Source organism: Rhagoletis pomonella, unplaced genomic scaffold (assembly GCF_013731165.1).
Source record: "Rhagoletis pomonella isolate Grant_MI unplaced genomic scaffold, Rhpom_1.0 Rhpom_scaffold_00005, whole genome shotgun sequence".
Lineage (NCBI taxonomy): Eukaryota > Metazoa > Arthropoda > Insecta > Diptera > Tephritidae > Rhagoletis > Rhagoletis pomonella.
The window spans coordinates 13,444,160-13,458,408 of NW_023458559.1; the positions used below are offsets into that span (position 1 = coordinate 13,444,160).

Sequence of the window (14,249 nt, forward strand, 5' to 3'; positions counted from 1 at the left end):
AAATTTAAGCTATTGTAAAAAGGGGTGTGGCATCTCCCATACAAACCAAATTTTTCATACTGCGTATCTCTGGAAGTGTTCATGGTAGAGTTCTGGAACTTGGTATGGAAATATACGAAATCAATCGCATACCCTTGGAGAAAAATTTGAGCTATTGTAAAAAGGGGTGTGGCATCTCCCATACAAACCGAATTTTTCATACTGCATATCTCTGGAAATTTTTTGGTAAAGTTCTGGAACTTTGTATGGAGATGTACGAAATAAATCGCATACTCTTGGAGAAAAATTGGAACTATTGGAAAAGGGGGCGCAGCATATTCCATACAAACCAAATTTTTCATATTGCATATCTCTGGAAGTGTTCGTGGTATAGTTCTGGAACTTGGTACGGAGATATACGCAATCAACTTTTGAGGAAAAATTGGAACTATTGGAAAAGGGGGCGTGGCATCTTCCATACAAACCGAATTTTTCATTCTGCCTATCTTTGGGAGTGTTCATGGTAGAGTTCTGGAACTTGGTATGGAGATATACGGAATCAATCGAATACTCATGAAGAAAGAGGGCAGCTGTTGGAAAGGGGGGCGTGGCACCTCCCATATAAATCGAATCTTTATACTGCATATCTCTGAAAGTATTCATGGTACAGTACTGGAACTTCGTATGGAGATATGTATGTAGTTGAAATCAAGCCCATTCTCATGGAAAAAATTTGGGCTATTTCAAAAGGGGGTGTGAGGCCTACAAACGTACCGACCTTTAGCTATCTTTGAATGTATTTATAATTCTTCTGTAGGTATGTTTGTGAGTGAAATCCTCCTAAATGGTTGTACGGATTTTAACGAAACTTTTTGTGTGTGTTTGAGTGGGTCTCTGGATGGTTTAGTTTCACAATTTAATCCGACAGTTGGCGCTGTAGTTGAGTTATTACTAAAAATCTTAGTTATGATCCGATTTGGCTAATGTTTTAAATATGTATGCAATACTATTGCAAAAACGTGCTGCCAAGTGGTGCTGAAGTCGAGCTATTACTAAAAATAGCCAAGTGAGAAAAGGGGCCGTGAAGGTCAGATTAAATCGACCTGTTGCACCATTGAGTATATCGAACGCTCTTGCGTTGCGATTCGCCCAATGGATGTGATTTACCAATATTATTATGCGTTCAAACTTTTAAGGTATTTCGTCTGAAATAAGTTTATGTATATTGCATTTCTGTAGAACAATGATTCGCACCCATTTTGAAATTGCCACCAACTATACTGTAAAGCTTCTAGGACATTCACCGTGCTATGAAATGCCGCACAACTGGAGAATTTCAAGAACTTCTTCACGGATATAACACTTTCCTTAGGTTATTTAAAGCGGCAAATGACCACCAAACCATAATCTTAGCAGACGAATGTGCCAATGAAAATCGTAAACGTGAATTGTTGGTGAAAATGTTGGACCAAAAAGTTTCAATAAAACATATAAAAATTTTGGGCGGGACGAAGTTCGCCGGGTCTGCTAGTATTCAATGAAAGGCAAATTTTCTAAGTCCAAAAGAGGTCCCGTAATTCAGATAAGGCCAAAATAATACAAAATCTCTTAATAGAGATCGAATCTTTCTGATTCGTATGGAGTTTTGCTTTGCTTTAAACACACAAAAAAATTTCAGTCAGCGATATGTTAAATATAACGTAGTGGATATTCGTCCGGAACTTCCGGTCGAATAATTTTTTTGTATTGGTCCGGAAATTCCGGATTATTAGTGCTCAATTGTTCGCCCGGAAAAAATTATTTAATTGGCACAATAACACAATCATTGCTCACATTTTAGCCGGGTAATGGATCTGGCGACGGCGAGAGAGTTTTTGAATTTAAATTCTTCCGGATGATTAGTCGATATTGCCTGATTGAATATATTAATCCGGATATTTCTACAAAATCGAATGTTGCTTTGCAAAATATGTCATTCGAAAGTGATGTCTCGGCCGAATTTTCTTTTTACGTTTTTAATAATTAAATGTATCAGTGTATGTGTAGCCAGAATAAATAGTAGCTTTTTTATGTCACCAAAAGTAAGTTTCCAATACGTGTATTAGTAATTGCGCTCCAACTACAATTAAAAATTAATTATTTTTTATTATAGTGAGTTCAACTGACTGTAGCAAGAATAGAGAGGATACAGATATGAGTAACTACACTGGAGGACTCATGCAAATAGGAGATAGTTTTGATACCCTTGAAGACCTTCAAACTGCCATTGACAAGCTGCAAGATGCAAGTTATGCTCGTTTTTATCGCGCGGATTCCGAAACCATGGTCAGATATAAGAAGAAAGCTACAAAGCGAGAGATGAAGTCAGGATTAAAGTTTACCAGTATAAAATTTTGCTGCATTCATAGTGGAAAGAACTTCAAAACTAAATCAACTGGACAACGCAGCTCTTCGTATGTATAATCAGTATCAAAATTATGCTTAATTCTCAATCAATTTTGCAACTATAAAAAGTATTACTTTTGGTGTCAAATGCGTCAAGTAGAATTGTAAAACGAAAGCGGACACAATTTATATTAGCCTATTTATGTACATATATATGATATTTTGTGAGAATTAAATAAACACTTATGTTAACTTACTGACAAAAATGCGTATTGTTTTAAAAAATATTTTAATTTCGCCCGTTAATTAAACGTAAAGTGCTGTATGCTATAGCCTATCGGAAATACATGCTAACTGTCCAAAATTGTACAACATTACTTTCAAAAATATCCCGGTTTATTTCTTGTAGAACTCGATAAAATTTTAGCGAAAATAACTTAAAGTAAGACATTTTTTTCTTTTCATCTGCACAATTTAATTTTTCCGGATTTTTAACATATCTTTTTCGACTATCGATATTCATCCGGAAAAGAAAAATTCAAATTAGCACTCAAGCGACTTAAAATAACTTCTGAATTGGGCAAATTTTCCCAATGACAAAAAAAAATCCGGACGAATAACTAATCAATAATAATCCGGATGTTCCGTAACAATAAGAAATAAGTATTCGTCCGGAAGTTCCGGATGATTAGGGACAGCCTAAATATACATAAATACGGAAACCTAGAATCATTTTTATTCAACTTTGAATTATTTATATTATATATTTTTTTTAATTACGTAAGCAAATTTTTGTTCATAAAAGTGTGCAAAAGTTTGTTTGAATGCATTTAGAACGGGGACATACCTTTTTGTGAAAAGCCTACAAGACGCTTTCAAAAAAACATTTGCGTATTTGAAACTTTGAGGCGCTTAAAGCAAGTGAAGCAAAGCTGCAATTTGGCCAGCCGCATGGCGTCACATTAAACGTTGCCTCTTCTCCAAGCGCATATGTATGTACATATTAGGGATGTTGCGAATGTGGAATTTTAGACAACCACGGATGCGAATGCGGATGTGGATGTTTAAAAGCTAACATCCGCGAATGCGGGTGCGAATGCGGATGTCATGTATTTTTAAGAAATAATTTAGTTGGGTAAATTAGGTGATTTAGGTAAAAATGGAAAGGTTAATAATTTTTAATAATCTGCCTTATCCTGAGTTTTGCCCGAAAAAAAAATTCACCCGAAAATATGTATTCCGCCCATAGTAAATATGTACATGACTACCAAAAGTGAAAAGTGAACCGGTTCGGGGAAAATTAAACTCATGACTGAATATTTTTTAGTACTTGAATTTAAAAATTGGAACATTGTACTTAATAAAAACTTTTTGAAGGGTCATAAATCAAACCTGCGCCACCATACAACTACTCGCTCGAGGCGACAAACTTGAAAAACTGGAGACTTGACAAAATTGTAAATTCTTTTCGATTGACACTGCAGGAGAGGACTTTCAGCTATATTTATTTATTTTTATTGCGGTGTAATAATTACTTTTTGAGAATTTCATCGGGGCTGCAAATGTCGGATGCATCCTCCTGACTCTCATCTTCACAATCTAGCATCATGGCACAATCGTTGTTTAAACTCCGTTTTTTTCGAAAGAATTCTTCCTTCTCATCCTTTTGGTTGTTTCAGAATTTGTCACGTCATCAGCGTTTTTCGATTTTAGTTTTTATAACTAATTTTTAATGCTTTCTTCTGTGACTGGATAGATATATGTACGTCTGTGAACTTGCACAATATTCCAGGGCCGAAAATAACAGTTATTTTTTTCCGAGTTAAATTTGGCCTAATATTTTTTATTAAGAAATAAACGTCGTATCCGGATAATAAAAAAACCGCTTATCCAAATTAAACAAATTTGGTATCATATGAAAGAGGACAGAAATAGCTTTTAAACAGAAATTCATGTAAATACATGACCCAATGTTTGTTCTATGGTAATTAATTACCATTTTTTATTGAAATATTTTTCAATGTGTGGCTTACCTCTTTTAGATATTTGAGTTTTAAAGCTATTCAAGTCCTCTTTCATTGGATACCAAACTTTTTTAATTTGGATAAGCGGTTTGTTTATTATCCGGAAAGTACTTTTATTTCGGAATAAAAAATACTTGGCCCAGTTTAAATCGTAAAAAAATAACTGTAATTTTCGGTCCCTTTAATAAGCGCATTCCCAAAAGACCCGCATTGATTTTTGCGAATGCGGAAGCGAATGCGAATGTTAAAATTAATGTGGAAGCTCCGCGGTTGCGAATGCGAATATTCGCAACAACCCTGGTACATATATTTGTAAACGTACAGTTATGTCGTCGCCTCCGACAGCTAATGTTTGGGCTCTTTAAGCACTTGCTAACTCCCTCCTGCTCAGGCTTGTCTATGAGAGACGCAAACATTTCCTCTCTCACTCGCGCATGGCGTCCACGGAAGTTAGCAGGGCACGCGATATTTTTTAAAATATGTCCGCGGCAAAATTATTCTTTTCACGGATAATTAACGGCAAATTATCAGATAGTTAGTTTGGGTTTAGCTGATTTCCTTAATTGGTTTTCAGAAGGGGCCCTGCTAACTTCCACGGAAGTTAGCGGGGCACGCAATATTTTTTGAAATGTGTCCGCGGCAAGATAATTCTTTTCAGGGATAAACAACGGATAATTTACGCCAAATTATCAGATAGTTAGTTTGGGTTTAGCTGGTTTCCTTAATTTTTTGAAATGTGTCCGCGGCAAGATAATTCTTTTCACGGAAAAACAACGGATAATTTACGGCAAATTATCAGATAGTTAGTTTGGGTTTAGCTGGTTTCCTTAATTGGTTTTCAGAAGGTGCCCTGCTAACTTCCGTGGAAGTGCTAATTAGCGCGATATTTTTTTAAATATGTCCGCGGCAAAATTATTCTTTTCACGGATAATTAAAGGCAAATTATCAGATAGATAGTCCACGGAAGTTAGCGGGGCACGCGATATTTTTTGAAATATGTCCGCGGCAAAATTATTCTTTTCACGGATAATTAACGGCAAATTATCAGATAGATAGTCCACGGAAGTTAGCGGGGCACGCGATATTTTTTGAAATATGTCCGCGGCAAAATTATTCTTTTCACGGCTAAACAACGGATAATTTACGGCAAATTATCAAATAGTTAGTTTGGGTTTATCTGGTTTCCTTAATTGGTTTCACGGAAGTTAGCAGGGCACGCGATATTTTTTTAAAATGTGTCCGCGGCAAGATAATTATTTTCACGGATAAACAACGGATAATTTACGGCAAATTATCAGATAGTTTGGGTTTAGCTGGTTTCCTTAATTGGATTTTTTAAAATATGTCCACGGCAAATATATTCTTTTCACGGTTAATTTACGGATAATTAACGGCAAATTATCCGATAGGAATTTTTGCTTTGAGAAAAAGTTGTCCTGCCAACTTCAGAGAGGTGAAATCCTAGTTATTGACAGCCTCCTAAGCATTGGTTTATGTCAAGTCAACGGCTTTGTTAACAAACTTAATCGGCTTAGATTTAGTTTTTTCTCTAATAATTTGCATTTTCTATTGTCAGTTTGTAGTTCTCCGATCTCAGCTGAAAACTTGCACCATATTCCTCTCGTGATAAGCCTACAGTTCTATGAATATTTTGCTGCTCCACAATTTAGTTCTCGTCCCAAAGTAAATTATAACTTGTGTAATTTTAATGACTTGAATTATGTTATTAAGGGGTACGATTGGTCTAACTTACTTAGTAACTTAAATACTGAGAGTGCCTTTAGTCTCTTCAAATTATTAATCTACGAGGTTTGCGTAAATAATATCCCTATTTTTCCAAAAAAAAAATGTATAAGATACCTTGGTATACAAAACATCTAAAGCATCTTAAAAATCGCAAAAATAAGTACCACAAAAAGTTTAAAGCGACTAAACTGCCTTTTTATTATGAGCAATACCACTTATACTTAAAGAAATTTAATGAACTCGATAAGTTACTATACGCAAAATACCTTAATTACCAGGAAGCTAATATAAAAAAATCCGAAAGCACTCTGGAGTTATATTAAATCCAAAAATTCGAAATCTAGCATTCCTGTGTCTGTATGTTACAAGAATAAACAGGCAAGTTGTCCCGAGGAAGCAGCCAATATTTTTGCCGAGTTTTTCTCCTCAAACTTTGTGTCTGTTCCTGAATGCCTACCTGCGTTTGGGTCGCTTATACTATCGGAAGTGGACGTTAGTAGTGGTATTGAGTCACTTAAAACCTCAAACCTTCTGGATCCTGATGGCCTTTCAGCCATACTCTTTAAAAAATGTCCTGTATTAATTCAACCTTTGACACTGATTTACAATATGTCTTTAGCATCGGGCAAATTTATTGATTGGAAAAAGTCTCATATAACCCCGATTTTTAAAAGTGGCAAAAAAATTGATGTAGCTAATTATAGACCAATTTCAAAGTTAACCACAGTTGCAAAAATTTTCGAATGTGTTTAAGGAGAAATTGTCGTTCTCAGTTAGCAGATTAATTAGCCCACACCAACATGGTTTTGTTAAAGGAAGTTTCACAGTCTCCAATCTTGGAATTTTTACGGAAGATTGTCTGTCTGCTGTCCTAGTGTCTAAATTATTCTCCATGGGTTTCCACTCAAATTTTCTGGAGTGGATTAAATCATATTTGTCTGAGAGAAATTGCATGGCTGTGCTCGAGGATGTCTACTTACAGCTTTTTATTGCGACGTCGGGTGTTCCTCAAGGCAGTGTACTTGGACCACCGTTGAGCCGTCATCGATTCGCCAACAGTTAGCAAGTGGCGAAACGAACGAACTCAATGAGGTACAATCAAACTCGCTATCGTCTATCCGTGCTAGCTAACTTTGTTGTTGCGTTCACATGCAAAATGTTTCGTTAAGCGACCGGAACTCACACATAGCAAGCAGCGAAGTGGCGAATGGATGACGGCTTTGGTTGTTTTATTTATTAATGACATCGGGTCCTGCTTCTCGTCATCTAAATATCTGTTATATGCGGACGATCTCAAAATTTATTCTGTTATTAAAAGCATACACTCTAAAGCATAGACTCTATTGACTTTCAAGGAGAACTGGTTAAACTGCATGATTGGTGCATACGAAAACGTCTTCTAAATATAAATAAGTGCTCACATTGTAAATATACCAGAAAGTTAATTCCACTCCCCACGCGCTATCATATTTCTGAATCTCCTCTTAATCATGTTAATGAAGTCAAGGATTTAGGTGTCTATTTCGACACGAAACTAAGCTTTTCCACGCATATCGACTATATAGTTGGCAAATCCTAGGCAATGCTGGCCTTCGTCCGGATTGAAAGGGTTCAAAAGGGTTTTCTTAAATTTGACCTCGTTTGCTATTAATAGACCTTAAATCTCTGGAAGCCAGAAGATCTTTGCTATCTCTAACTTTTACCTTTAACTTAATAAATTGTGTGATCGATTGCCCTACGCTCCTAGAGCTGGTGGTCAACGTCAATGTTCCTCTAAGGAATCTTCGCAATCCTCTGCCGTTTTATGGAGGAAATTTTAAAACGGAGTATGCCAGAAACGCTCCTATTTCATGAGCTTTAAACGAATTCAACACGATCTCGAATTCTATCGAACTGGATTTCTCTCTTCCAAAAAGTTTATTTATTTTATCTTTGATCTCGAAACTGTAGAGTGCTTTATGTTTTACACGTATCGTCTAAGTAGCTAAATTTTTATCTCTAGTCTGTAAGGAACGTGTTTCATATGACTGCAATAAATTTCAATAGTTCATCTTTGATCCTTACACTTTGATCTTATGATCCATACACTTTGAAGATGCTTTATATTACTCTAGTAAGATCCAGGTTGGAGTATGCGTCATTCATTTGGAGACCTTACCACAATTCTCATATAACGCGTCTAGAACGGATATAGAAAAAATTTATAAAATTTGTTTTACGCTCAATGAATTTTAGTGAACCCATTCCCTCATTCCCACGACAGCCGGTTCTACGTACCGGAATGACTCGGGTTTTACCCGACCAAGGGCTGTTGTTTCGGCGATCTAACCCCGTTTAGGTCGGCGAAGTATCTCAGAAGTTGTTCGTCCATAGGGCTACATTCGCGACGTTTTCTCCTACTCAGGGCTGGCATCGAGTCAAACCCAGGGCCAGAAACCTGAGCAGTCCCACACAAACACCACAGCACAACAACATAACACAATAGACCACACAACAACGGCTAGAGACCACAGAACACACACAACCGCACCACCACCCACACGCCGCCGCCAACAACTCCTGGTTCCTCCTACAATCTGCACGGTATGTCAGGCCAGGATATTCCGTAATGTGACATCAGTCAAGTGCAACACCTGCCTTGGCTGGTGCCCCTTTAGGGCATGCTCAGGTCTGCGCACCACGCGAGATTGGACGAGGAACTTCGAGGGCCCGTGTTGCGCTGCTCGGTCGCAGACCTCAACTGCGACGCCTCCCGCCACCTCAGCAGCGCACACAGCCAACTGCGGCACGACCACACACATCCCTCACACCCCGCATCACCACACGTCTCCCGAACCACATGAAGCTCCTTCAATTTAACTGTAACGGGCTTCAGAGCAAGATCGAGGAGATAACCGTCTTCATGGGAATGGCATGGTATATTGATAGCTGCGGTCCAAGAGACGAAGTTGCACAGCAATTCAACTCTGTTGAATTGTGCCGGGTACAACGAGCACCGTCGAGATCGCGAGCGAGATAATGGTGGTGGCTTAGCGTTCATCACGCACCACACCGTGCAGTATCGTCTTATCGAAGCAGACATCGACCGCAGGGATACCACCCTAGAATGTCAGGGCATTGCTATCCGGTCAGGCGATGTTGAGCTCGAAATAATTAACGTTTATATACCCCCTGTCACCTGCTGCCCAGCATGATATCACCCTGACATAGGTGCGCTCCTCAGAGATGAAAACCGTATGGTAGTAGGCGACTTTAATGCGCACCACGATCTTTGGCACTCAAGCCTGCCAAACGATCGTAGGGGAACTGACTTGGGTGAGCAGATAGACGATTCGACATTCTGCACAATGAACGACGACGCACCCACCAGGATTAAGGGCAGCTGCTGCAGCTCGCTAGACATAACAATAGTCAGCGCTGGTCTGATAAACAGCATATCATGGCGACCTATGCTGACTTTGGCTTCAGACCACCTGCCCATATTCATCTCGATCGATAAACCAACCGACTTTGCTTCCGCGGAGCACCGAACATATATCAACTTTTCTACAGCTGATTGGAAAGGCTTCGCGGAATTTACTGAAAACACCTTCGCTGCTCTCCCCACACCAACCGACGTCCACCTTGATGAACGTAAGTCCGCAGGGCTGTCACCGCTGCTCCAGCTCGCTTCGTACCGGCGGATGTATCACCGACCCACGCCCAAACTTCCCTGCTGAAGCGGCTGTTCCAGCCGATGAGCGTGACAGCCTTCGTCAGGCCGATCCCGGAGATCCCCGTATCAGGGATCTCAACGCGGACATTCGGCAACTAGTAAACGTACATAAGCGGAAGAAGTGGGAAGAGCATCTGAAGACCTGCAACTTCACCTCTGGTGTGAGTAAGCTTTGGTCACCAGTGAGGTCAGTGTCCACTCCGACGAAGCACGACGACAGAGTCGAAATTTCTTTCGGCGACCATGCTTCGTCGGACCCAGAGCGATGCGCGAGCTATTTTAGCCGGCAGTTCATACTGCATCCTCCGGTGGACAAAGCCAAGCGTCGAGTGACCAGAAAGCTGCACAAACTGCCAACAACCTGTGCCCCCCTTGCTTTCACTTGCGGTGAAGTTCAGGTGGCCATCGGGAATGCGAAAGCCTCCAAAGCCATGGGTCCCGACGGAATATGCACGGTTTTAAACTACGCAGCGCCAGTGTGGTCGCCGGGGACTAGTAGGACGCAGTGGACGAAGCTACAGACTGTACAGAACACCGCACTCAGGACAGCGACAGGATGCCTCCTGATGTCGCCCGAACATCATCTCCACGTCGAGGCGCAAATGCTCCCCGTAAAGGAGCACGACATTATGCTCTGCAAGCAGTTCCTGATCGGGAGCCACAGAAGTGGCCACCCAAACAGACAGCTGCTTGCAGAGGAGCCCTCGCCTAGGCACGTCAGGAGGCATCTATATGAACTGACGGACGAAGTCCATAGGTTCATCAAGCAACCTCTGGACCCGTCAGCTTACCGACTGGCCCTGAACGGCATTCACAGGGAGTCAGCCTCGAGTTATGTAGACTCTAGACCTGTGAATGCCGTTCTAGGCATACCGCTCCCGGACATAGACGAGACGGAGCTTCATCTGCCTCGGGAGACACGAACGATCGCTCGGGCTACTGCAGCAGGTTAAACTCCTACCTGAGTAGATTGAATGAGGATGCGCCAAATTTGTGTCCGGCATGCGGAGAGACCCCACATGACTCGAAACATCTCTTCGCATGCCCGGAAAACCCGACAACCCTAACGGCTTTGTCCTTGTGGACCAACCCAACAGAAGCTCCACGCTTCCTAGGGCTGCCGTTAGTGGAACTTGGCGACAACGACTGAGATACCAAACGACCTGGGCGAGGTTGTTGTAGCCGCTACAACAACAACAACAACGGAATATGCATGCTGATGCTGAAAAATTTGGGTCCTGCGGGGGTAGCGTACCTAACGGAGGTCCTCAATTTGTCCATGGCCACTCTCATCATCCCAGACATCTGGAAGGTGGGGGAGTGGTCCCTCTGCTCAAACCGGGGAAACCTGCTAACATAAGAGATTGTTATCGTCCGATAACACTCCTTTCCCCGGTAGCGAAGACACTCGAGGCCTTGCTACTCCCGTATTTCACAAACCACTTGACCTCAGCGAAGCATCAGCATGGTTTCCGTAAAGTGCAGAGTACAACAACAGCACTTAACGCCATAAACACTCAGATAACTCGTGGCCCTAACCGTAAACGTCCCTGTGAGAGAACGATTCTAGTAGCGTTGGACCTGTCAAAGGCTTTTGACACTGTCAGCCATTCCACGTTACTAGAAAATAAAGAGGCTTCCTCTCTCCCACAGAGGCACAAACGGTAGCCGGCAAATTATCTAAGAGGTCGACACTCGTCGGTTATGTTTAGAGACGAATCGAGCAAATTTAGAAAAATGAAACAGGGGGTTCCACAGGGTGGTGTCCTTTCCCCACTACTGTTTAACTTTTACATTCCAAATCTCCCTCAACCACCAGAGGGAGTCTCGATTGTCTCTTACGCCGACGATTGCTCTATCATGGCGACTGGGAATGGAATTGATGACCTGTGTTCGAAAGTAAACGGATATCTCTCTGAACTTTCTCGCTTCCTCACTGCAAAGTGTCAAGCCCTCTCCCCTACGAAATCCTCAGCGACCCTGTTCACAACCTGGACGAAGGGCAGGCTACCGCTAGGAATTCACGTCGATGACACACCAATTCCGACGGTGAATAATCCTAAAATACTCGGAGTAACATTCGACAGCCTGCTCTCCTTCTCTGCGCACGCAACCGCTATAGTTAATAAAGTACAGAGCCGCAACAAGGTCCTCAAGTCGCTAGCCGGCAGTACTTGGGGGAAAGACAAAGAAACGTTGCTGGCAACATACAAGGCAATAGGCCGGCCGGTTTTAAACTACGCAGCACCAGTGTGGTCGCCGGGGACTGGTAGGACGCAGTGGACGAAGCTACAGACGGTACAAAATACAGCACTTAGGACAGCGACCGGATGCCTCCTGATGTGACCAGAACACCACCTCCACGATGAGGCGAAAATTCTCCCAATTAGGGAGCACAACAAGATGCTCTGCAAGCAGTTTCTGGTTGGGAGCCACAGATGCGGCCACCCAAATAGACAGCTGCTTGCAGAGGAGCCCTCGCCGAGGCACGTCAGGAGGAATATATATGGACTGACGGACGAAGGCCAGAGGCTCATTAAACAGCCTCTGGGCCCGTCAGCTCACAGACAGGCCCTGAACGGCATTCACAGGGACGCAGTCTCGAGTTATGTAGACTCAAGACCTGTGAATGCCGTTCTATACATACCGCCCCCGGACATTGGCGCGACGGAGCTCCATCTGCCTCGGGAGACCAGAACAACAATAGCCCAACTTCGCTCTGGCTACTGCAGCAGGCGAAACTCCTACCTGAGTAGGCTAAATGCGGATGTGACGAACGAATGTCCGGCATGCGGAGAGACCCCTCACGACTCGAAACATCTCTTCGCATGCCCGGAAAACCCCACAACCCTCACGGCGTCGTCCTTGTGGACCGACCCCATAGAAGCTGCACGCTTCTTGGGGCTGCCGTCAGTGGAACTCGGCGACAACGACAGCGATCTGGGCGGGGTTGCTGTAGCTGCTACAAAAACGACAACAACAACAACAACAACCCATTCCCTCATATGAATCACGTTGTGCGCTTCTGAACTTAAAAACTCTACGTAGCAGATCTGCTTATCTTGCTACCTATATCGTATTTTCTTAAACACACTATGCAATGTATGCTCTCTTGATTAGAACCTTAGTGGAGCTAAACAATATTCAAAATTTTGACCCGTCTCTATCTTGTGGAGCAGTTCGTAGTTTATTATACAACTATTTTAACTAGTTTTAAGTACTTCGGAATTATAGTCAGTAAGAATTTATTGTTCAATTGAGTGAAATAAATAAATAAAAATAAAAAATAAAATAAAATAAATTTCATCCAGCAACATGCGATCAGCTGTATTTCGTACAGGCAAATTCTTACAAGTAAAAATTTATCCAGTAAAAACTTGCAACTTTGTTTTATTATGGAAATTCACAAAATAAACCTATTTAAATATATGGACTTATTCATAAAAAATAAAGTAGCTTTATAAAAGGTTTATAAATTGAAAAATGTATGAAAACATCAATTTATAAAGCTCTTTAAACCTACTTAATTTTTTTGGAATTAGGCCAATAAAATATATTGTTTTATTAGAAATATGCTGCGAATAAACAACCAACTTATCAGCTGTTCATGAAACTTGTAAATTATTACTGGAATAGCGTTCGCGTACTTTTTTACCTTATTTTTATTAACTCGGGATGTAACTATGTATTATTGATGCGCCTAAAAGATGCAGCGATTTCTATTCCCAAGTTACATAGCTGATGACAATACGAATGGCAATTATAATAGGGAGGTTTTAGTTTTTTAAACTATAATTTTTCTAAATTTTTTCTATGAGAGCGAATTCTTAGAAATAAAGTTACTGGAGAGTTGCTGGCAAGTTTCCAACCAACATTATTATTAAAATAGTGCACAGATATAGCAAATTTTGGTTTTATAATAAAACATGAACTTTTGTCTACAAGTGCGTGTAAAAGTTTTTGGGAAAATTTTAGTAGACGGACGGCAAATTCTAGAAAAAGGGGGGATGAGGGGGGGTAGAATAGGACCCCCCGATTTCAAAAACTACCCCCCTTTTTTCTAGGAACCCTATAGTTCTTATATAATTTATTGTTAAAGTTTTCATATAAACGATGAATAAGATAGCAAAATAACATACAACTTAGTGCTACCAGACTGGAATTTTGAATAATAAAAGCGGATTTTTAGTTCGGAATTTTTACTTAGTAGAATTATTATTTCTGTGTTGCCGAGAAGGGGGGGCTGAACCCATTTTGCAGAGAACACCTTTCTGCGTAGGCGGCGTTCGGCCGCACTTAGGGATTATAACCCTCAGGCAGTAGAATTCTCCTTTCTGTTTTGCGAAGAAAAGGAGCTGAACACCTTTTGCAGAGAACACCTTTCTGCGTAGGCGGCCTTC

The 14,249-nt window shown here is 41.0% G+C and overlaps 1 protein-coding gene across 5 annotated transcripts in view; it reads right to left on the minus strand.

The window, feature by feature from the left end:
* The window catches only part of LOC118738722 (1-acylglycerol-3-phosphate O-acyltransferase Pnpla3), a 255,899-nt gene that overhangs the window by 239,883 nt on the left and 1,767 nt on the right, over positions 1-14,249 (minus strand). The window lies entirely within an intron of this gene.